Here is a 22,385-nt window from a genome sequence, read left to right as displayed (position 1 = left end):
CCATTTCTTCCAAATAATTTTTTGAAGCAGGAACTGACTTAGTATTATGGACCTGGATGTTCTCAGTGGAAAGTTAAGATCCCTATTGCCTCAATCTATTTTAATTTCTGTTATTTATTCTTGTAATGAATGTATTACTTTAAATCTTGTCAATGTTATTAGATGTACAGAACATTTTTTTCATTTCTCTGCTACCATATTTTTATTATTTTATGAAACAAAAAAAAAGAAAATCCAACAATAACAAAAAATAATAATAAGCAAAACAAGAAAACAGCACAACACTAAAATGGTATATATAAATGACTTTCATATGTATATACAGTAGGCATATGTAATTTTACATAACTGTTTCAGTAAGGAATTACTATATTTCATTGTAAATGTTCATATATAATACGCACACACATATATTTATGCAACTCATTCATGAGTCACAAATAACATCAGATCTTCAATCCACCAAATAATTGGGGCCATAAATTTCTTTCCAGTGTTGCAAGACTAGTCTTTTAGTATTAAGAAGAGGGTGGGGAAACTTTCACCATTGTCCAGCTATTAATTTTCATGCAGTAGATTTGTCATTCAAAATATATGAATAATTAAAAATAGTAAATCAATATTAGATAAGTTAAACCGAACTATAACAATAAATATTACATTGTTCATAACATATTCATATTCATTCATGTTCATATTGAAGCTATATTTATTTATATTATATTTGGGTGTGAGAAATTGCAGTTATTATTTACCTGTAAATATGAAAACTGATTTGTGAATTATGCATATATTTAACAAATATTCATGCCTACAATGTAATCTTCTCAGAAACCTATAAAACTCAGAAGAGAGTTTTGTACAAGCCTCATCCCTTGATATATACAAGCCTCATAGACCAAACATAATTGGTGCATGTGTTTAGAGAAAATGAAGAAAACAGCATTCATTTCAAACATTTCATGTAACTTACATAATAAATTGTCTATGGGGCCTGGCTTTGATACATCTTATATATGTGGGTATGGTTGCTGTGATATTCCTCAACCTTTTTCAGTTGCTAATTGAACCCAGGAGCCAAAGCAAAAAGAATCACCTGAATAGGTTGGTGAGAAAGTTGTGTGATAAACCATTTGAAGAACCACTTCTCCTTCATTTAGATTCTGCAGAACACATTTGAGTGAAATACAAATGTATTAGTCGATAGGGAGCTTGTTGCTTATCACTGAGGCAGGATGCCAAAATGTATGTCCCTTTTGGACTATATGTTCAATCTGTTCTGTTTAATAAACAACCAAGATCTCACAGGAAATGTTCCTGAGCACTGTAGCAAAACTGGATACAAATCAACTGTAATGTATGTCCTTAAATGTTCTTGGGGCAGCATAACACAAGGAGATGGTATCCATTTAAAGAGTCATTGGGAAGTAACTGATAAGATATCCCACAGTGTATGAATAGGCAAGGCTCACTAACCCTGACATTTTGCAGAAAGAGAGAAGAAAAGCAAATACATGCAGCATGTAGAGGATTAGAGAAGAATACTGGGAATATAAGATCTAGTTTTACATGCCACCCAGAAGTTACCATAGTCAGAAGAATGGATCAAAATGGAGAGTGATTGTATCCCTGTATCCAATAGGGAAAGTCAAATTTGAGGGCTACAGATGGTTGTGCTTTCCTGGCTGAGGACCTGTCATGTTCTAAGTCTACAGGTACCTGTGGCATTAGTCAATGACCAGAAGGCTTGGGCTAAGCTTTAAGGAAGCACTAAATATTTAGTTAAGTAATATCTGTGCATTATGCCCTTAAGAAAATGTTCAGTATTAAGGTGTGTACAAAGTAGAAAGCCTACCAGTTGTCCCTGAAAAGCAGACTGCTGCCAGTATCTGTCTAATGTTGGAACTGAAAAGTCCCTTTTCCTTAAGTTTAGAGAGATGAGGAATTGAGAGTGATTCTACTTGAGAAAGGATCCTGTTTAACAAATAAGGGTTCTTTCCATTTGTAAATTGTAATCCTTCCCTATGAACAGCTTCCTCACCTCAAGAAACTCCTATTCACTATTCTTATGCCATACATTTGCTTCAGCATTTCAGAGCTCTTGTATGATGAGATCCAAGGACAGGTGTTGTTTTTCTCCCTGGAAGGGAGAGCATAGTAACAAGTCTGGGCAAGCAAAGCAATAGGACAAACAAGGAATGGACTAAGCCCCCATGGAATAAGGAGCATGCAATCTATGAAGTTCTGCCAAATTCTGGCTTTTTTCCAAAGCAGGAGAACATGGAGAACAGAAAAAACAATTTGCCTTCTGAAATGATATCACCCTCTGATAGCATCTGTTGTAACCTCCCGGTTACAGTCATCCATATACTCCAGAACGGAATGCCTCTCTTTCCGCTTAGTTAAGTCAAAGGCTCAGATTTCAAGTTACACACAACAATAAATCTCTTTACTCCAGAAACACAACTCCACCTTTAGGGTCTGGCTAACAGAGGAACTTGAGAGACTCAATAGTGACAGTGATTAGAAGACAAAATAAAGTCAAATACATGCAGACAATTTGTCTGATGTAGACAATAGAAAACACACACAGAGAGACACACACACGTGTGTATATGTATGTATGTATGTATGTATGTATGTATGTATGTATGTATGTATGTATGCCAGTCTCAGGACTTCAAATTTTACAGTGTTTTTTCTACCTTCTGGGCAATGGATTCTTGGCTTTCAGATCCAAGTCTTGAGCTTGACATGCACCTGCTCTGTTTTTATCCAGTGGTTCAATTTAGTTTGAGCAGCACTGTCTCCCATCTGCTAGCTTTAATCCAAGAGGTGCTGTCATGAACCTAGGTGTTTGGGTACCTGAGTGAATGGATGTCTGAATAGTATGTAGTTAGAAAAGGTCACCTTGGTGCCATTGTTACGTCCATGCATAAGGTAGTCTAGAAATGACAAAATGTACATTTCAGAGGTGGCAGTAGTAAGCACAGTTAAATTTTTGTATTCCATCCAGAGTACCAAAGTATTTTCATTTAAAAGGACCGTGCCCATAAAAGAGAAGTTTGCTTCTGATTTTATCTTTGGAGAAGATGGTTTATCTCTGAAGGGGAGACATCTGCACTGCGAATCGAAGGTTCAAATGAAAGATCAGTGCCATCCACTGGGCAAACAAGTGGATCTCTCAGGTTGGTATAAATGAGGTCGGAGACTTAAGGTTGTCATCAGAAGTAAAATTTCAGTGGGAAATATCAGATTCAGTTGGGTACAGTTGTTTGTGTTTGAGGATAAAGAATGCCCAATAGAGAGTACCAGAGGATCAGAGAACTTCATTTTGTTATAGTATATCTTTGCTATATTTCTATTATAATGTCCCTGTTCTTGCAAACATGAATAATGCACGAGAATTGTTGAAAATAGTCCATATGAAGTTGAGTGCCAATTGTCTGAACCTCACACACAACTTTTTTTATTTTCAAAAATTCTGACCCTACTCTTTTCCTAAGCTATTTATTTTTATTTTTATTTATTTATTTTTTATTTTATTTGCATTTATATCCCACCCTTCTCCGAAGGCTCAGGGTGGCTTACACTATGTTAGCAATAGTCTTCATCCTATTTGTATATTTATATACAAAGTCAACTTATTGCCCCCAACATCTGGGTCCTCATTTTACCTACCTTATAAAGGATGGAAGGCTGAGTCAACCTTGGGCCTGGTGGGACTAGAACCTGCAGTAATTGCAAGCAGTTGTGTTAATAACAGACTGTCTTAGCAGTCTGAGCCACAGAGGCCCGGCAGCAATTCCCCAGTGTTATTCATGACAGGTGCCAGGGTAAAGTCTTACCATGGTTCTGCTTATTTCCAGTCTTCTTTCACCCAAGACAGAAGTGGATGCTATCTAACAGTATTAATTACTGTTAACAGTATTTATTAATTAATTAGCTAGCGTATCCCAGTTTTCTTCCCAGATCGAAACCTTCCTGAAAATAATGTTTTGATTTGATTTTTACTGTTATAGCCATATTATGAGAAAGAGAAATAACAAGTGGCTGTTAATCTAAACTAGCAATCATGATCTTACACATTGAACATATGGTCCATAGTGCTACGGCTGGTGCTGTAAGTGGTAAAGCTTGTGGGCAATTAAGTCTCAAATTAAACTCATGACAGGTATAAAAATACTGCTGAAATTAATGGGATATTTCCATATTAACCTGCTCAATTCAATAGTGGTATTTTCCAGACTAATATGTATGAATGCTAAGGAACAAATCCTGAGTAAACTGCACCTGAAGCTAATCTGGAGCCCATTGAAATAGCTAGAATATGCCTTTTCTCATCTATAACAACCATTACATTTTATACAAAATTAGCCACCCATAAAGATACACTAAGGACAGCATCCTCTTACATCTTCAGGAACAGCTGGTCTTTTTTTTTTTGATCCATTAATATTCTTAATGGGGACTATACTCTAAACAATCATTTGCAATTTTAACTGTTGGCCATGGCTTCTCATTAGGCCATCCCTGCTATCCAAAGGAATTTTAAACGTGTACATCTGGACACTTACATAGGCAGAACATACAATCTCTGCAGTGCATTTTGTGTTTGTAAATTATTTTCTTGTTAAAAGAAAAGGCTTTTGTGATACGGTCTTCATTACGTTTCACACTTACTATTAACTTAGAGAGCCCTGGAGGCTCTCTTTCCACCACCCCCACCACCACCTTTCTTACTTAGTTGTGTAATAGTGACCTGGTGAAATCTGCCTGCAGGGGCAAATACCGTTATCTGTCTCTAAATTAAAATTGTAATTCATTTGGTGCAGTTTACACAAGCCCTCAGCTTTGACACATGCAATTACTATGAACACAGGGCAAACATGATTGCTGGGTACCACCAGGCACACAATTTAATCAGAAAACACAGAGTTATTCCATCAGATTTATGAGTCCACTACTTGTTATTCTTTTATGTTCTTGGGGTTCAGATAATTAGATACACTGGTTCTTGATTCTCAAAAGGCCAAAGAGGGTAAATCTGATTATTTTTAGTATGTGAGCAAGCATTAAAAATGATTAATCTATATTGTCATCCATGTACAAACTTTGTTGCTATTGTTAAGTGACAAACTATTTATTACCATGTTTACAAAATATTACAAATAAACCAGTTTTTGCTATTTGAATATTTTATCCCTTGCAGAAGTCAAAACAACAATAACTAATGATTGTTAACTGCCCCAGCCAAAAACATTCATATTGTTAGGGCATTTACTTTCTCTTTCTAATCAGATGGTCTCAAGTAGACTTTTTTAAAAATGCACCATATCTTCAAGTCATGTTTTGTACGGTAATCAATTAAGTGGAATATCAACTTCTCTAGGATTAAGTTGTTTTGAAACCAATAGGGCTAATTTCTGAATTAGTGTCTATGAAATTACACTTTATATGTTAGCATAAGAATTTGAGCAGGAGACCAAAAGGAATTAACAGGCTCCCAAACGCAAACCAGATTCCTGCTTTCTTTAAAACAGGAAAGTTTTGTTGTAATTTTAGGATCTTAAAACAAACCTTTCCATTTTTGTTTAAGTGTCCTTTGAAACAATAAACAAAGCTTACACAGATTCTTACTCATGCAACCAAATACTGTATACACAATGTCCTGTCCCAATAATTTGATATTCCCAGAAGTTAATTACTTATTACACAAATGTGCATTTAGAACTCTCCTAAACTGTGTGGAATTAGCTTTCAGGGCTGATTTTAAATGAAAAGGCAAGGAAGAGACTATGTACTTTCTCTTTCCTTTTACTGTTTCTCTACTCCCAGTCAATCCCACTAAAGCTATCTCAAGGCTCTAAATGAATTCCTGCATGTAACAGAAAATACCCTGTTCTCAAGCAGGCAGAAAAACAGGAAGCCAGCTGAGCTAATGGTGGGCCGTCAAATAGTTGGCTTCGTGTCAAATTTGCTGTTATTGTAATATATGCAAGGCAATCACATTTCCATTTACTACCAACAGACGTTAGAAATGCTAACATAGAAATGTGTTCTTGCTTGTAACCAGACAGTTGCCAAACTTAACTTGTCAGGTCTGAGATCTGAACACAGAACCAGCAAGACTAGCCTAGGAACTACAAGGCCTATTCAGAGCATGGACTGGCAGTTCCTTGCTATCATATCTTCTTGCATGATTATCCTTTTACCTTTCTGGAAAGATATTTAGAGCTTATTATCATTTCTTTGTGTACACCAACTTAAAAATTCAGCATTGTTAGTAAACCTCACCATTTCACTGTATGTATCAGTTTATTTGGGACACTGGTCCCAAAGCACCATAGTCCATCTGATACAGAAAATGTCCATTTGGTCTTGCTTTCACTACTTTAACCAGTTAAATAATTCAAGTATTTCTCTTAATCCATGATTACTAAGTTTATTAGCAATTCTGACTTTTTCAAAATATTTTTGCAAAAGCAAAGTCTATCCCCACCTTTCTCTTAAACAACACTCTATTTCCCCGTTGCAAAGTTGTATTTATTTATTTATCTTCAAAAATACTTAATAAAATCATATTTACAATTAACTTAGAAAAGACATTGTATTCTGGCTTCATGGTATTTTTCCAAAAATGTTGTAATGCCTACCTCTACAAAGTTAATTACTTATTACACAAATGTGCATTTAGAACTCTCCTAAACTGTGTGGAATTAGCTTTCAGGGCTGATTTTAAATGAAAAGGCAAGGAAGAGACTATGTACTTTCTCTTTCCTTTTACTGTTTCTCTACTCCCAGTCAATCCCACTAAAGCTATCTCACGGCTCTAAAATGAATTCCTGCATGTAACAGAAAATACCCTGTTCTCAAGCAGGCAGAAAAACAGGAAGCCAGCTGAGCTAATGGTGGGCCGTCAAATAGTTGGCTTCGTGTCAAATTTGCTGTTATTGTAATATATGCAAGGCAATCACATTTCCATTTACTACCAACAGACGTTAGAAATGCTAACATAGAAATGTGTTCTTGCTTGTAACCAGACAGTTGCCAAACTTAACTTGTCAGGTCTGAGATCTGAACACAGAACCAGCAAGAATAGCCTAGGAACTACAAGGCCTATTCAGAGCATGGACTGGCAGTTCCTTGCTATCATATCTTCTTGCATGATTATCCTTTTACCTTTCTGGAAAGATATTTAGAGCTTATTATCATTTCTTTGTGTACACCAACTTAAAAATTCAGCATTGTTAGTAAACCTCACCATTTCACTGTATGTATCAGTTTATTTGGGACACTGATCCTAAAGCACCATAGTCCATCTGATACAGAAAATGTCCATTTGGTCTTGCTTTCACTACTTTAACCAGTTAAATAATTCAAGTATTTCTTTTAATCCATGATTACTAAGTTTATTAGCAATTCTGACTTTTTCAAAATATTTTTGCAAAAGCAAAGTCTATCCCCACCTTTCTCTTAAACAACACTCTATTTCCCCGTTGCAAAGTTATATTTATTTATTTATCTTCAAAAATACTTAATAAAATCATATTTACAATTAACTTAGAAAAGACATTGTATTCATGGTATTTTTCCAAAAATGTTGTAATACCTACCTCTACAAAGATATTTATTTCATTAGTGCTTACTACACTTGTAAGTGCTTAAATTCTACTTGCTTCTGCTTATTTGTATGTTACACAAATAAATCTCCTAAATAAAGTTCATTACCATAGTACTTTGGTATTTGGCCGAAGCATTGGCCAAAAAAGGATTCTGATGTGATGGGAGACACACAATATTTTTTTTCTAGCCATGTGCCATAGAGTCATAACATATTTATAAATAATGAGAGAAATTATCTTCCATTGATACATGTACTAGTTACAGTATATATACAGAGACGCAAAATGCATGAAAACAAATTCAAGTTTACATTTATTGTCCATTTTCTGATCTAAAAGCTTGATTTACTTGCTTACCCTTACTTAACCCATAAACTGGGGCAGAATTCCAGAAAAATCAAGCAGGGAAATAATGTTCATGGTATCTTGTCCCATGTGATGGCTTTACCACTATATTTCCCATCTCTTTTTAGTTTCCAACAATACAACCTGATCAAAGCAGCAACTATAGCAAACTATGATGGAGCTAAATGACACACATGAAATCACATAACTCTGAAAATGCTGACATTACACATTCATATCAGAATACGTGACACAAGCATCTGAGTCATGCATGTGTTACAATTTGTCCATTTGTGGGCACCACACCTAAATTAGTACTTTTCACATTCTTCTTGTACTTTTCAGTTGAGCATCCACCATCTCATGTTTTGAGAACCAACTTATCTTTTGAGAATCAACTTGTAATTTGTTTTAGAAGTCTTTGCTCTAATGTTTACCGGTTACTAATCTGAAATTTTCCAGAACACTCTTCTATTCAATGGCCTACTTTGAGAGGCTCTAATGTAGTCCCACTTACAACTTCTTTAATTGCTTCCCACAAATATAGAAAGGGAGGAAGGAAGGAAGGAAGGAAGGAAGGAAGGAAGGAAGGAAGGAAGGAAGGAAGGAAGGAAGGAAGGAAGGAAGGAAGGAAGGAATCACTATGTACAAGACATCAAAGAAATTGAAATGAAAATTAAAGAAACTGAAATTGTAATTTAAGTTATAACAAAATAAAACAAAACTGAACTGAACTGAACTAATAATAAAAACAGAAGCCACCTGCTAATCTGTTTGCATCCTGGACTGATCACTTTACTGTACTACATTTGATGATTCTCAGCTTAACATATAAATTACTCCCTTTTAAAAATATTATACAATACACAGAATGGATTGATGCTGAGTTTAGGAATCACAAAATCCTTTAAGTGGTAAATTTGTAATGACTTGGTCACACATACTATTCAGAAACAATCTGAATCAGAGCCACAATCCCTTGTAACAGCCATTTATTTACCGGGCTGCAGTATGTAGCTACTTTTGCTTCATGAAAAGGCTGGTCTTCTTTTACGAATGTCCGTTGTGGTATAGGTCCTAGGAAAGTGCAACCTTCTCTAAATTGGTACAATCTAAGCAGAATCACACCAGATACCTGTATAATTAGCACAGGGGCCTCCCAAGGCTGTGTGCTCTCCCCACTTCTCTTCTCTCTGTATACCAATGACTGCATCTCTATCGATCCATCTGTTAAACTACTGAAGTTCACAAATGACACAACAGTGATTGGTTTCATTTGAGACAATGATGAATCCGCATGCAGACGAAAGGTTGAATAACTAGCCTTGTGGTGCGACCGGAACAATCTGGAACTGAACACACTCAAAACCATAGAAATGGTGGTAGACTTTAGGAGAAACCGTTCCATCCTTCCACATCTTACAATACTAGGCAACAGAGTATCAACAGTAGAGAGCTTCAAATTTCTAGGTTCAACCATATCGCAAGATCTAAAATGAACAGCTAACATCAAAAATGTCATCAAAAAAGCACAACAAAGAATGTTCTTTCTGTGCCAACTCAGAAAGCTCAAACTGTCCAAGGAGCTGCTGATACAGTTCCACAGAGGAATTATTGAGTCTGTCATCTGCACCTCTATAACTGTCTTGTTTGGTTCTACAACCCAACAAGACAGACGCAGACTTCAGAGGATAATTAGAACTGCAGAAAAAACAATGGCTACCAACCTGCCTTCCATTGAGGACCTGTATACTGCACGTCTGCACTACTACTAAGTCTGCACTACTATTAATCTTCTCATCTTTCCATCATCCATCTCCTTCCACTTATGACTGTATGACTGTAACTTTGTTGTTTGTATCCTTATGATTTATATTGATATTGTTTCCTGATTGCTCATTTGTATCCTATGACTATCACTAAGTGTTGTACTTTATGATTCTTGATGAAGGTATCTTTTCTTTTATGTACACTGAGGGCATATGCACCAAGACAATTTCCTTGTGGGTCCAATCACACTTGGCCAATAAAAAAATCTATTCTATTCTATTCTATTCTATTCTATTCTATTCTATTCTATTCTATTCTATTCTATTCTAAAGTGTAACCTTCTCTAAATTGGTACATTCCATTAGATTCCTCTTTCCTCCCCTCAAATTCAGTGTGATAATAGAGCTAACTGAAGGCCGTGACATTTGGAATGAGCCATCTTGCAGAATAATGGTTGTGTATACAGTATATGTTGCTTTCTGAATGTGAACTTGGGGTTGTCTTGAGCAACTAACACATTCTTGAATTTTCCCCCTAGTAGCCATCAATTGCAGTCTTTAATGCTACACAATTTCTATGCTCTCGCAACATAATGAAATTAATTTTTCTATTAATACAAAATTGCTTTGTGGTGAGATGGGCAACAAACAAATTTAATAAATAATAATAATAAAAGTATATCTGTGTTTTCCTTAACCATCTACCACTTTTGTAAAATACTGTATTTTAATTTGATAATTTTTGCATGAATAGTCTGAATCTGTGTTTGTAAATAAAGCCACATTGCATTTTATTTGGGTTACTATTACTATTACATTCTGGATTTATTTCCTGCTTTTTATTCCTTTGTTCTATTAAGAGGAAAATTAGCTTTATGGCAACTAGCAAAACTTATCCTATACTTTTAAAAAAATTGATTGTATGCTTTTTCATAGCTAATTTTACAAGTTTTAAAGCAAATATTCTTAAGTTTCTCTTATTTCACTGGGAGTAAAGTAGGTTGAGCTATATTGGCTTTACTTTTGAACAGATATCCAACTGGTAGGGGAGGGATTATTATCCAATTGCATCACAGAGACACCAAATCACTCTGACCAGAATAACTTTCCAATTTACTTTTTAGGGGCCGTGGTAGCTCAGGCTGGTAAGAAGCCTGTTATTAGAACACAGCAGCCTGCAATTACTGCAGGTTCAAGCCCGGCCCAAGGTTGACTCAGCCTTCCATCCTTTATAAGGTAGGTAAAATGAGGACCCAGATTGTTGGGGGGGCAATAAGTTGACTTTGTAAATATACAAATAGAATGAGACTATTGCCTTATACACTGTAAGCCGCCCTGAGTCTTCGGAGAAGGGTGGGATATAAATGTAAATTAAAAAAAAAAATCAAGGCCTTCCTCTACATTCCACATGAAAGTAAATTCAGATTAGATACCTAGTGGACTCTGATCAGATATACTGATAGACAACATACCTCTCAATGTTTTATTATAATATCTAAATAATTTTATGTGAAATATTTACAAATTTAATTTGATAAATTTGATAATTATATTTATATAATTATTATAATGTACACAATAATATAAATTTATGTACACTGAGAGCATATGCACCAAGAAAAATTCCTTGTGTGTCCAATCACACTTGGCCAATAAAAAATTCTATTCTATTCTATTCTAAACAGAATGATAATTCAGTAAATTAAATTTCATTGACATTTAGCCCCCATTGAGGTGGCCAGTGACACCTCAAGAATTTTGTTGCAATACATACAAGGAAGTTGTCTAACACTTGTTCATCAGGGCTTGCTTCCTGCCCATCTTCCTACACATCAACTCAACTCACAAATCTGCTCATTGGCTCCATTTGCTTAATATCTTTTGAGCACACTTTTTTATTTTAAAAGACTTCAACATACCTTCTTTACATTTTTTTTTAAAAGGATGGGCCAATATGACTATGCTGCAGAATTGATGTTATGGTCCGTCAGCAGCCTATGGAGCTGGCAATGGAATCAGACAGTGATGAGACTGAGGTGAGGCCAGGGCCATCGGGAAGTGAGGTGCGGACTCCAGAGCCTCCAGAGACTGATAGTAGTGAGGCAGAGGAACAGGAGGAGCCTGTTCCTAATGCACGCATGAGAAGAGCTGCCAGAAGGCAAGAGCAGTTCAAGCAGAGAGGACAACTCGAGAGTAGGGCCAAGAGATGATTGGCCCATCCCATAAGGCTTAAAACAGACCAGCACCGGTGTTTCAGCTTTGCTGGAAAACAACGTTGTAGCTGTGTCTTCTGCTTCATCCTCTGCTTCATGTACGTTTTTGTTTTTGTGGCTTCTGGACATTTACCAGGAAGGGCCTCTGGCAGTTTGCCTAATTGGACTGAGGTTTGTGAGATAACTGAAGAATTTGTGTTTGGGAGGCATTTGTTTTACTTTGAGTGATTTTTCATGTTCACAGCAAGTCAGAACAGGGACCACGTGCTAGAATTTGTTGATTTTTAAAATATGTTTTCCCTCCAATAATGAGGTTGAACTCATAATGAGGTTGAACTAGTAAAGATTTCAAGATCATAAACTTAAGGAGGCTATAAAAATATTACAGAGTCAATTTAATATGTTAATGGCAGACCAGGTGGCAACGAATATACAATATGCTAAACATAATACCTTTTGTAATGCAAATAAACCTGGGAGATGGTTGGCATATAAATTTAAGGAAGAAACAGAAAGCACGTGTCATACAAAAAATAGAATATAAAGGTAAAGAGATATACCAACAGGATAAAATTAAAAAGGCATTCTCAGAATTTTATACTGCACTATATGCAAAAGACAAAATATTGGATAGGGACATTTATGATTATTTGAAAGATTATAAGGTGAATATTCTAACATTAGAACAGAGGGAGGAGCTGAACCGGCCGATAGCTACTGGAGAAATAGTGGAGGCAATTAAACAATTAAAAATGGGGAAAACCCCTGGTACAGATGGTCTTACAGCAACTTATTATAAAAAACACAGGATGAAATATTAGGCCCACTTAAAGAATTATTTAATCAGATACAATTAGGAGTGGGAATACCCCCGTCATGGAAAACATCTTTTATTTCACTGATACCGAAAGAGGAGCAAGACTGCTCTAAACCTGGTAACTATAGGCCGATTTCACTTTTAAATAATGATTATAAGATTTTTGTAAAAATAATAGCAAATAGATTAATGTTAGTTTTACAACAAAGAATTCATACTGATCAATCTGGTTTTATAAAAGGGAGGCAGATGAGGAATAATGTTAGACAGATTATTAATATATTGGAATATTTGGAAAAGAAGAATACTTCAGCGGCACTTATTTTTTTGGATGCAGAGAAAGCCTTAGATCCCAAAAAATTATCATGTATGTATCCTAATATCCAAGCGAAATGTTGGAGGTGTGATTGTGATGATGCTACATATTTTCATGTTTGGTGGACCTGCAAGAAAATTAAGGTCTTTTGGATAAGAATTTGGTGGATTATTCAAAATGTACTGAAGAAGAAGATAAAGTTCCTGCCACAATTTTTCCTTTTGGGAATTACAATGGATTGTACAGGGATTGAGACTAAATTGATTTTGAACTTAATAACAGCAGCAAGACTGTTGATTGGACAATACTGGAAGAAAGAAGAGATACCTACAATAGAAGAATGGATATTGAAAGTTATTAATTTGGCTGAGATGGCTAAAATCTCAGCGTTTTTAAAAGACAATACGCAGGAAAGATATTTAATTGAATGGAAAAAATGGATTGATTATCTACAAAATAGATACCAGATTAAGAAATATCAGATTGCCTTTGAATAATTAGAAAGTTATTTTATGTAATGGGGAGGGGGTTGGGAGACGAAAAGCTTTGGATGTGGTTATTTGGATTGGAAGGGAGAATTTTATTCTATGTTTGGTTTATGTATAACTATACCTTGTGATTGACCCGGGAAGCCGGGGGGTGGGGGAGGGAGGGGGGTGTTTTGTTTTTTTTTTTTGGGAGGGAGGGGGAAAAAAGGGGGAAAAATGTTTTTGTTTTTTTAAAACTCTTTCAATAAAAAAAAAAAAAAGATTTCAGGCAAATATTATAACTCCAAGCATAGATTTATGCATCAAAGAACTAAAATAGGAGACTGGGCTAAATTCATCCATGCACATTAAGAAGCAGTTGTTAGCCTCATTCCCTGAAATTGCATCTTCAATCAATATCACCACGTGGCTACCCAACTCTTCTTTAAAATACTAGAAATGAGCTCATGTCCATATATGAATCCCATTGTAGTAGGTACTAAGCTAAATATTCTTTATTAGCACATCTGCTCACATTCTAAATGTTATTTGATTCTAGAACTGCTAAGGGTTGAAGATCAACTCCAGCACAGTTTTTTGTCTGGAGAGCTACAAGCAAAAGGAGCCCTACTCATGCCACCTGTGCCCTAATTGAACAGTGAAGAAAAGAGCCGGGCAGATATCTATCATGTGAATTTGGGTTCATCATGATATCCTGGCAGCATAGGAACAACCAATTTGCAATGACTCCCCTCTATATGGATACTGTTCCTTATACAAGTAGTCCTCAACTTACGACCACAACTGAGCCCAAAATTTCTGTTGCTAAGTACGATATTTGTTAAATGAGTTTTGCCCCATTTTACGACCTTTCTTGCTGCAATTGTTAAGTGAATCACTGCAGTTCTTAAGTTAGTAACATGGTTGTTAAGTGAATCTAGCTTCTCCATTGACTTTGCTTATTAGAAGGTAGCAAAAGTTGATCGCATGACCCTGGGACAAAGCAACTGTCATAAATATGACTCCGTTGGCAAACTTCTTAAATCTGATCAGGTCACCATGGGGTTGCTGCAATGGTTGTAACTGTGAAAAACAGTCATAAATCACTCTTTTCCGTGCTGTTGTAACTTCGAACAGTCACTAAATGAACTGTTGTAAATCGGGGACTACCTGTAATTAAGAATTTAAAAAGAGAAACTATTCACATTCTTTACCATCACTATTGCTCTATTTGTTGGATTCAGAGAACGGTATCCAGATGCTACACACAGCCTCCGAGGCAGAAAAAAAATATGGACCCTCCCCCATTATAATTCACAAAATAGAAAAATAATTGGGAGAACCATTTGGCCTAAAGATTAATATTGCAGCCCAACAGAGACTTTCATCTTGACAGGTCCAGGATGGGTCCGTTTGCCGGATTTTTATCATGCGGACATTTACAGTGGCTGACCTTCTTGCCCTGCGAGATTCCCCTCTCTCGCGGGTCTGGCCCTCCACATTATCGAGGGCCCATCTTGAGGACGGGTTTTGGAACCCCGAGAGATGGCATGCCAAAAATAGGAGACTCAGGGGATTTTTAATTAATTATTTTAATAGGGTTTTTAAAGGGAATTTTAATGGGAATCTTAAGGGGAGGGTGGGAACTGACGGGTCTGGGTTGGAGGGGGGGGAGGGTAGTGGGTGGGGGTGGGAGGGTTAGGGTGGGAGAGGGGGGTAGCCCGTCGGGAGGGAAACCAGTTCCAGCGCATGCTCGTGGCGACTATCAAATGGGTTCGGAGGTTATGGGGGTGTGTTCCTTTGTGTGAGGTGAGTCTATTTGCACGGTAGGTGGGAGGGGCAGATATGGCGGAAGGGGGATCGTATCGACATAGGGGTCACGTTCGATGTTTGCAGGCGATCGCGTGCCCCGATCCCCCTGACTTCTCCCGTTCCCCGGATGGTCAAGACCCTCAGAGCCTGGGCCTACGTCTGATGTTATGCAACGCACGGTCCGTGGCCAATAAGGCCCCCCTAATACATGATCTGATTCAGGGGGGTGCCGCGGATATTATAGGCGTTACGGAGACCTGGTTGGGCACTGAAGGGGGTGTGCCCCTGGTCGAGATGTGCCCACCGGGTTTCCGTGCATTTCATCAGCCGAGGGCCCAGGGTAGGGGTGGAGGGGTGGCGGTTGCTATTAAAGAGAGTCTAGAGCCGAGGGAGACCACTGTACCTCAGATCGCCGGGTGTGAATCCCTCTTTGTGAGGTGGGGTCATAGATGTCAGATGGGCTTGCTGGTCACGTACCTGGCTCCTTGCTGCGTGACAGCTGCCCTGCCCGAGCTCCTGGAGGTGCTTGCCGGGGTGGCAGTGGAGACCCCCAGACTGTTAGTCATGGGGGACTTTAACTTGCCATCTGCCGGCTCGTCATCGACGGTAGCTCGGGAGTTCTTGGCCTCCATGACGGCCTTGGACCTGACTCAAGTAGTGGATGGCCCCACTCACATCGGGGGAGGCACACTGGACCTGATTTTTGTCTCTGGTCAGTGGTTGAGAGATCTGGACTTAAAGGAAATAGTCATTGAACCTTTGTCATGGTCAGATCACTCTCTCCTTCGCCTGGACTTTCTGACCGCTACTCAACACCGCAGGGAGACGGAACCATTACGATGGTACCGCCCCAGGCGCCTGATGGACCCAGAGAGGTTTCGGACGGAGCTTGGGCCACTTCCTGAGGGTCTGGCTCACGGCACGGCAGAGGAACTAGCTGCAGCCTGGGAACGGGCTGCGGCTGGGGCTTTAGACCGTGTCGTGCCTTTGCGGCCTCTGACCCGCGCAGATCCCAACCGCCCTTGGTTCTCCGAGGAGCTGAGGGGATGAAACGCCGGAGAAGACGCCTAGAGAGTTCCTGGAGGTCCAGCCGCTCAGAGGTTGATCGGACACTAGTTAGATCCTATACTAGGACCTACCTAGTGGCACTGAGGGAAGCGAGGCGCCTACGCCTCCTCATTGCGCCGGCAGATAACCGCCCAGCTGCCCTGTTCGGGTGACCCGCCTCCTTCACCAGGGGAGCGGGATGACCCGCTGCAGGGACGTGCTGAGGAGTTTAACGGTTATCTATACGATAAAATCGCTCAGCTTAGGGACGGTCTGGACCAAAATTGTGGCGATCCAGACGGGTATCTGAGGGCGGTCTTGGTGATGTTGTTTGGGATGAGTTTGACCCTGTGACTCCGAGGACATGGACAGGTTGCTGGGTAGATTGAATGCCACCACGTGTTTACTGGACCCGTGCCCCTCCTGGCTGGTGCTGGCCACTCAGGAGGTGACACGAGGCTGGCTCCAGGGATTACGAGTGCTTCCTTGTTGGAGGGAGTCTTCCGCCGCCTTGAAAGAGGCGGTGGTGAGGCCCTCCTCAAGAAGCCTTCCTGACCCGCTGTTTTAGGTAATTATCGTCGTCTCCAACCCGCTCATGCGAAGGTTGTAGAGAGTATGGTGGCATATCAGTTTCCCCTGCACCTGGAGGAAACTGTCTATCTGGACCTGCTCCAGTCCGGCTTCCGACCCGGTTACAGCACTGAGACGGCTTTGGTCGCGTTGGTGGATGATCTCTGAGGGCCAGGGATAGGGGTTATTCCTCTGCCCTGGTCCTATTAGACCTCTCAGCGGCTTTTGATACCATCGACCATGGTATCCTGCTGCGCCGGTTGGAGGATTGGGAGTGGAGGCACCGCCATCGGTGGTTCTCCTCCTATCTCTCCGACCGTCGCAGACGGTGTTGACGGGGCAGAGGTCACCGCGCGCCTCACTTGTGGGTGCCGCAGGGCCGATTCTCTCGCCTTCTGTTCAACATCTATATGAAGCCGCTGGGTGAGATCATCAGTGGCTTCGTGTGAGGTACCAGCTGTACGCTGATGACACCCAGCTGTACTTTTCCACACCGGCCACCCCAATGAAGCTATCAAGTGCTGTCCCGGTGTTTGGAAGCCGACGGGTCTGGATGGGGAGAAACAGGCTCAAGCTCAATCCTCCAAGACGGAGTGGCTGTGGATGCCGGCATCCCGGTACAGTCAGCTGAGTCCGCGCTGACTGTCGGGAGCGAGTCATTGGCCCCGGCGGAGAGGGTGCGCAATTTGGGTGTTCTCCTGGATGCACGGCTGTCTTTTGAAGATCATTTGACGGCCGCCTCCAGGAGAGCTTTCCACCAGGTTCGCCTGGTGCGCCAGTTGCGCCTTTCTAGACCGGGATGCCTTGTGCACAGTCACTCACGCCTTGTGACATCTCGCCTGGACTACTGCAATGCTCTCTACATGGGGCTCCCTTGAAGGGCATCCGGAGGCTGCAGTTGGTCCAGAATGCAGCTGCGCTGGTGATAGAGGGAGCCCTCGTGGCTCCCGAGTGACACCTATCCTGCGAGGCTGCACTGGCTACCTGTGGCCTTCCGGTGCGCTTCAAGGTGTTGGTGAACGCCTTTAAAGCGCCCATGGCATAGGGCCGGGTTACTTACGGGACCGCCTGCTGCTACCGAATACCTCTCACCGACCCGTGCGCTCTCACAGAGAGGGACTCCTCAGGGTGCCGTCGGCGCGACAGTGTCGTCTGGCGACACCCAGGGGAAGGGCCTTATCTGTGGGGGCTCCCGCCCTCTGGAACGAACTCCCCCCAGGACTTCGTCAACTTCCGGACCTCCGAACCTTTCGCCGCGAGCTCAAAACTTACTTATTTATCTGCGCTGGACTGGGTTAGTTTTCTTAAGTTATGGGTTTTTAATGGGTTTTATCTTTAATTTTAATTGTGGCCAATTCAAATAAGTTTTTTATTAGTATTTTAATTGTATCTACAATGTATTCATTTTTTACTTGGCTGTGAACCGCCCTGAGTCCTTCGGGAGAAGGGCGGTATACAAATTTAAATAATAAATAAATAAATAAATAAATATGTCTATACCTTTGCCCCTTATTATATAAAGGATCCTGAGAGCTGATTTGGATGGTGGCAGGAAATAAATGCAGTAACTAAATAGAAAGATATAGGCATCTGCATAAGGATGGGGAGGAGATGACAAACATCACAACACATAGTCCTCCCATTACATGCATCTGCAATGTCATAATGCAAGTCAGAAAGGGAACAATACAATAAATCTTTTGTCATTTTTTCTATCACTGAAGCTAGACATAAATGCCTATATCGTATGAATGCTCTGTTTAGATTATTCTAGTGACAAAATCAAACTGCATTCTGAACAATGTTCTGTGGAACAATTCTAACACTATCCTGATCCTTTGACCAAAAATGCACTTAGAAGAATATAAACAACTTGTGTTTCCTGGAATTTGCAAATGTGCTGGAGGTTCCGCTAGTTATTCAAGAAAGTAATAGGGGATTTTAAGCACAGAAAGCAGGAAGTATAGCAAAAGAATTGTAACATAATAAAGATTCTTGCCAAATAGATGTGTTAATAGCAGCAGATTAAAAACCAAGAAATGTATAGACTACCATGACCTTAATTTAATCAGGGTATCTAAGGGAAAGTCAAACAATAAAATATTAAAATTCATATAAATCTTAATAAATGCTGTAAGGGAACAACTGTGGAGACATTGAGCTAAAAGAATCTCTATGATTATGATATAAACACAAAACAGAAAAAAACAAAAACTTTACATTTCAAAAGTAATGTGAATGCAATACTTACATAATCTGATTCCAGTTAAATTAATTGTTACTATGATTTACCAAATGCTTGTCAACACCTCATGCATCTTCCTTTCATTGACTACAATACTGCAAGTCAGATATAGATTTGTTTTTAATTGAGCAGTTCTGTAGAAAACTAGTACTTTACTTCCTATAATATTGTTTTACTTCCTATTTTCGCAAACCAAAAGACGAAAGACACATGACAACCCTAAGCAAAACTACATTTCAAGGAATTCAGTGAGGTTGATGCTCCTGAATGAGCTTAAGACTGAAATTCTGTCAAAATATAGTACATACCAGTGATTTTACCAGCAAAACTGAAAGCCTGTGTTAACTCTTATTTGAAATAAATTCTAAGTATTCCAGAGCACTAAATAGTTATGAAAATTATTTTCACAAGTTTAAAAAACAAAATAGTAAAGCTATCTCTAAATCTTTTTTCTGGACAGCTGGGTAGTTCTCGGATCAGAATAATTCTAATCTAATTCCAGTTCCAATCTAATATACCAGATCTCTTGTTTGCTACATTTTCAAGACCTAGATCAGGAAGGTTCAGGACAAATGTTAGACTGTAGAAAAATCCATCAAGTGATCACTAAGAATCAACACCAACTTGATAGCACACAATTGATCAGATCAAGAAGAAAATTATCTATGTAGTTATATATATATTGATTGATTAGCCTTTAGGCCATATCAACATACAGGTTCAAACACACATATGTAGTTAATATGAGTTAATACTGACTTGATGGCACATAATCAATCAATCCATCCATCAATCAAATGGATGCTGTAATTCCATAGTTCATTATTTATTTGATTTATAATCCAGTATAGATGCTATATTTTCAGATTCTGATGAGACAAGACTAAACTGGAAAGAACAAATTACAAACAGGTAAATGATAGAACGGGTTAATTGCTTGCAATTGCGTGTTATGTAATAGGCTATGAGAATAACCTTGGAAACAGGAAGAAGAGCTACACAGGTGATATAAAAGCCATTTCAGACCACAAAAGCCCACAACAGAGGGCAAAGAAAGTTGTGAAAGGACCCTTCCTAGTTGTCTGGAAAGTAAAGTAAAGGGAGGTGGGGAAAAGCTTTCAGATTTGCAAGACAATGTGCTGTAACCACACAGTAAAGGTACTATTATTACTCATGGTTTTGGTTTCCTGTCTAGACTACCTCAAAGAGCTGACATAAATGATATTTTGTCAAATCTGGTTTGGGGTTTAGCATGTTGCATAAGTCCAAACCCAAAATGGTGTCCATATTCAATGCTGTGCTTCTTTATCTTTTTTAACACTTCATCCTATTGAAGAAAACAGTTTTGCTTATAATAACAATGCTTATTACTTGCAGTAATAGCAATAGCACTTAGATTTATATACCGCTTTACAGCCCAAACTAAGTGGTTTACAGAGTCAACATATGGCCCCCAACAATCTGTGTCCTCATTGTAACGACCTTGGAAGGACTCGAACTGCCAAAATGCTGGCAACCGGCAGTCAGCAGAAATAGCATGCAGTACTGCATTCTAACCACTGTGCCATAAGGCTGAAACAACTATATGCGAAAAAATACACACATAAGAATTGTATATGAATTCTAGTTTAGTTAATATCCGTCACCAAATATTTTATTATTATTTCATACTTTTTTTTTTAGTATTTTATGGCATTTGTTGTTGAATTAGGAAGAATAGTTAATATCATGCGTTCCACAATAGCTTTTGTCACAGTTGCTAGTCATCATAACATACCTATTTTTGATTTGTTATTTAATTTTCTGATTAGACTTACTAATAACTACAGGTAGTCCTCAACTTAAAATTACAATTGAGCTCAATATTTCTGTTGCTAAGTGAGACATTTGTAAGTGAGTTTTGCTTCATTTTACCACTTTTCTTTCCACAGTTGTTAAGTGAATCACTGCAGTTGTTAAGTAAGTAACATTGTTGTTAAATGAACCTGGCTTCCCCATTAACTGTGCTTGTCAGAAGGTTGCAAAAGGCGATCTCATGACCCCAGGACATGGCAACCGTCGTAACTATGAATCAGTTGCCTAGCATTTGAATTTTGATCATGTGACCATGGGGATGGTTGCAACAGTCATAAGTATGAAAAAGGTCATAAGTTACTTTTTTCAGTGCTGTTGGAACTTTGAACAGTCAATAACTGAACTGTTGTAAGTCAAGGACTATCTATATCAGTGATGGCAAACCTTTTACTCACCGAGTGCCGAACAGGTACGTGCTTCGCGCACTTTGCACACACACGTACTATCCACAGTAACACGATTCCTCCCGCACGCGCAATTGCAACATCTGCGCAGGTACACGGTTTTCACGTGTGCAATGCATGCACATGAACGCTGTCTACGAATGCACGTGCTGCATGCAAGTACTCTCGCATGCATGCGCAAATGGGCAGGCATGCTCAGGTGAGCTCCAAAGACCAGCTGGGTCCCCTGAATTGCACACATTCGCACCGGGGCCCCGAACACCAGCTGGGGGGGCGTGCGCATGCAGGTGAGTTGGGCGACAGCTTGCGTGCCCGGAAAGATGGCTCTGCATGCCACCTCGGGCACACAGGCCATAGGACCTATATAGTATTTTTATTTGAAGGTTGGAAGACACTACAGGGAGATAGAGGAGGAGGAAAATCAGAGGATTGTTTGCAATAAATTTAAATATTAGCAATAAAATAATAACAAAATATTAATACATTTTGATACAAGATTGATAAAATGGTTTTGTGAATCTACATTATAATATTCAAAATGGTGCAAGCACCTCTTCTACCTACAATTAAAGAACAAAATCTACCAATGAGTAAGCCACTTACAATTCTGGTTTCTTCTTTCTAACATACCAACTAATTCTCAGTACTTTTTATTGTTATTTATTTAAGAACAGTTTACCATGCAGGCATAGCTGGAATATACATTTGAAAAGAACTAAAAGGCTAGTCAAATAAATCACATGCTTTTCTCTTCTCTGGTTCATTTTATAACCTTATCAGCATAATAAAAGCCAGAAGTCCAAAAGCAATAGTAGCTGATATTTTAAACATAGGTTAAAATAATGTTCAAATAATTCAGTTAAATTGCCAGATCTATGGCAATTTATATTATATTTCTATC

The 22,385-nt window shown here is 39.0% G+C and overlaps 1 long non-coding RNA gene across 1 annotated transcript in view; it reads right to left on the bottom strand.

Moving 5' to 3' along the window:
* Positions 1-19,334, bottom strand: part of LOC131196064 (uncharacterized) — a 95,223-nt gene extending 75,889 nt beyond the window's left edge. Inside the window, exon 1 of the long non-coding RNA XR_009154617.1 lies at positions 19,233-19,334. This is a non-coding gene — a long non-coding RNA (uncharacterized LOC131196064). The remainder of the gene's footprint in view (positions 1-19,232) is intronic.
* Between the last annotated feature and the right edge of the window lie 3,051 nt (positions 19,335-22,385).

The sequence above is a fragment of the Ahaetulla prasina genome, chromosome 3, assembly GCF_028640845.1.
Source record: "Ahaetulla prasina isolate Xishuangbanna chromosome 3, ASM2864084v1, whole genome shotgun sequence".
Lineage (NCBI taxonomy): Eukaryota > Metazoa > Chordata > Lepidosauria > Squamata > Colubridae > Ahaetulla > Ahaetulla prasina.
The sequence above is the reverse complement of the archived record's forward strand: the minus strand, read 5'-3'. Positions and strand labels throughout refer to the sequence as shown.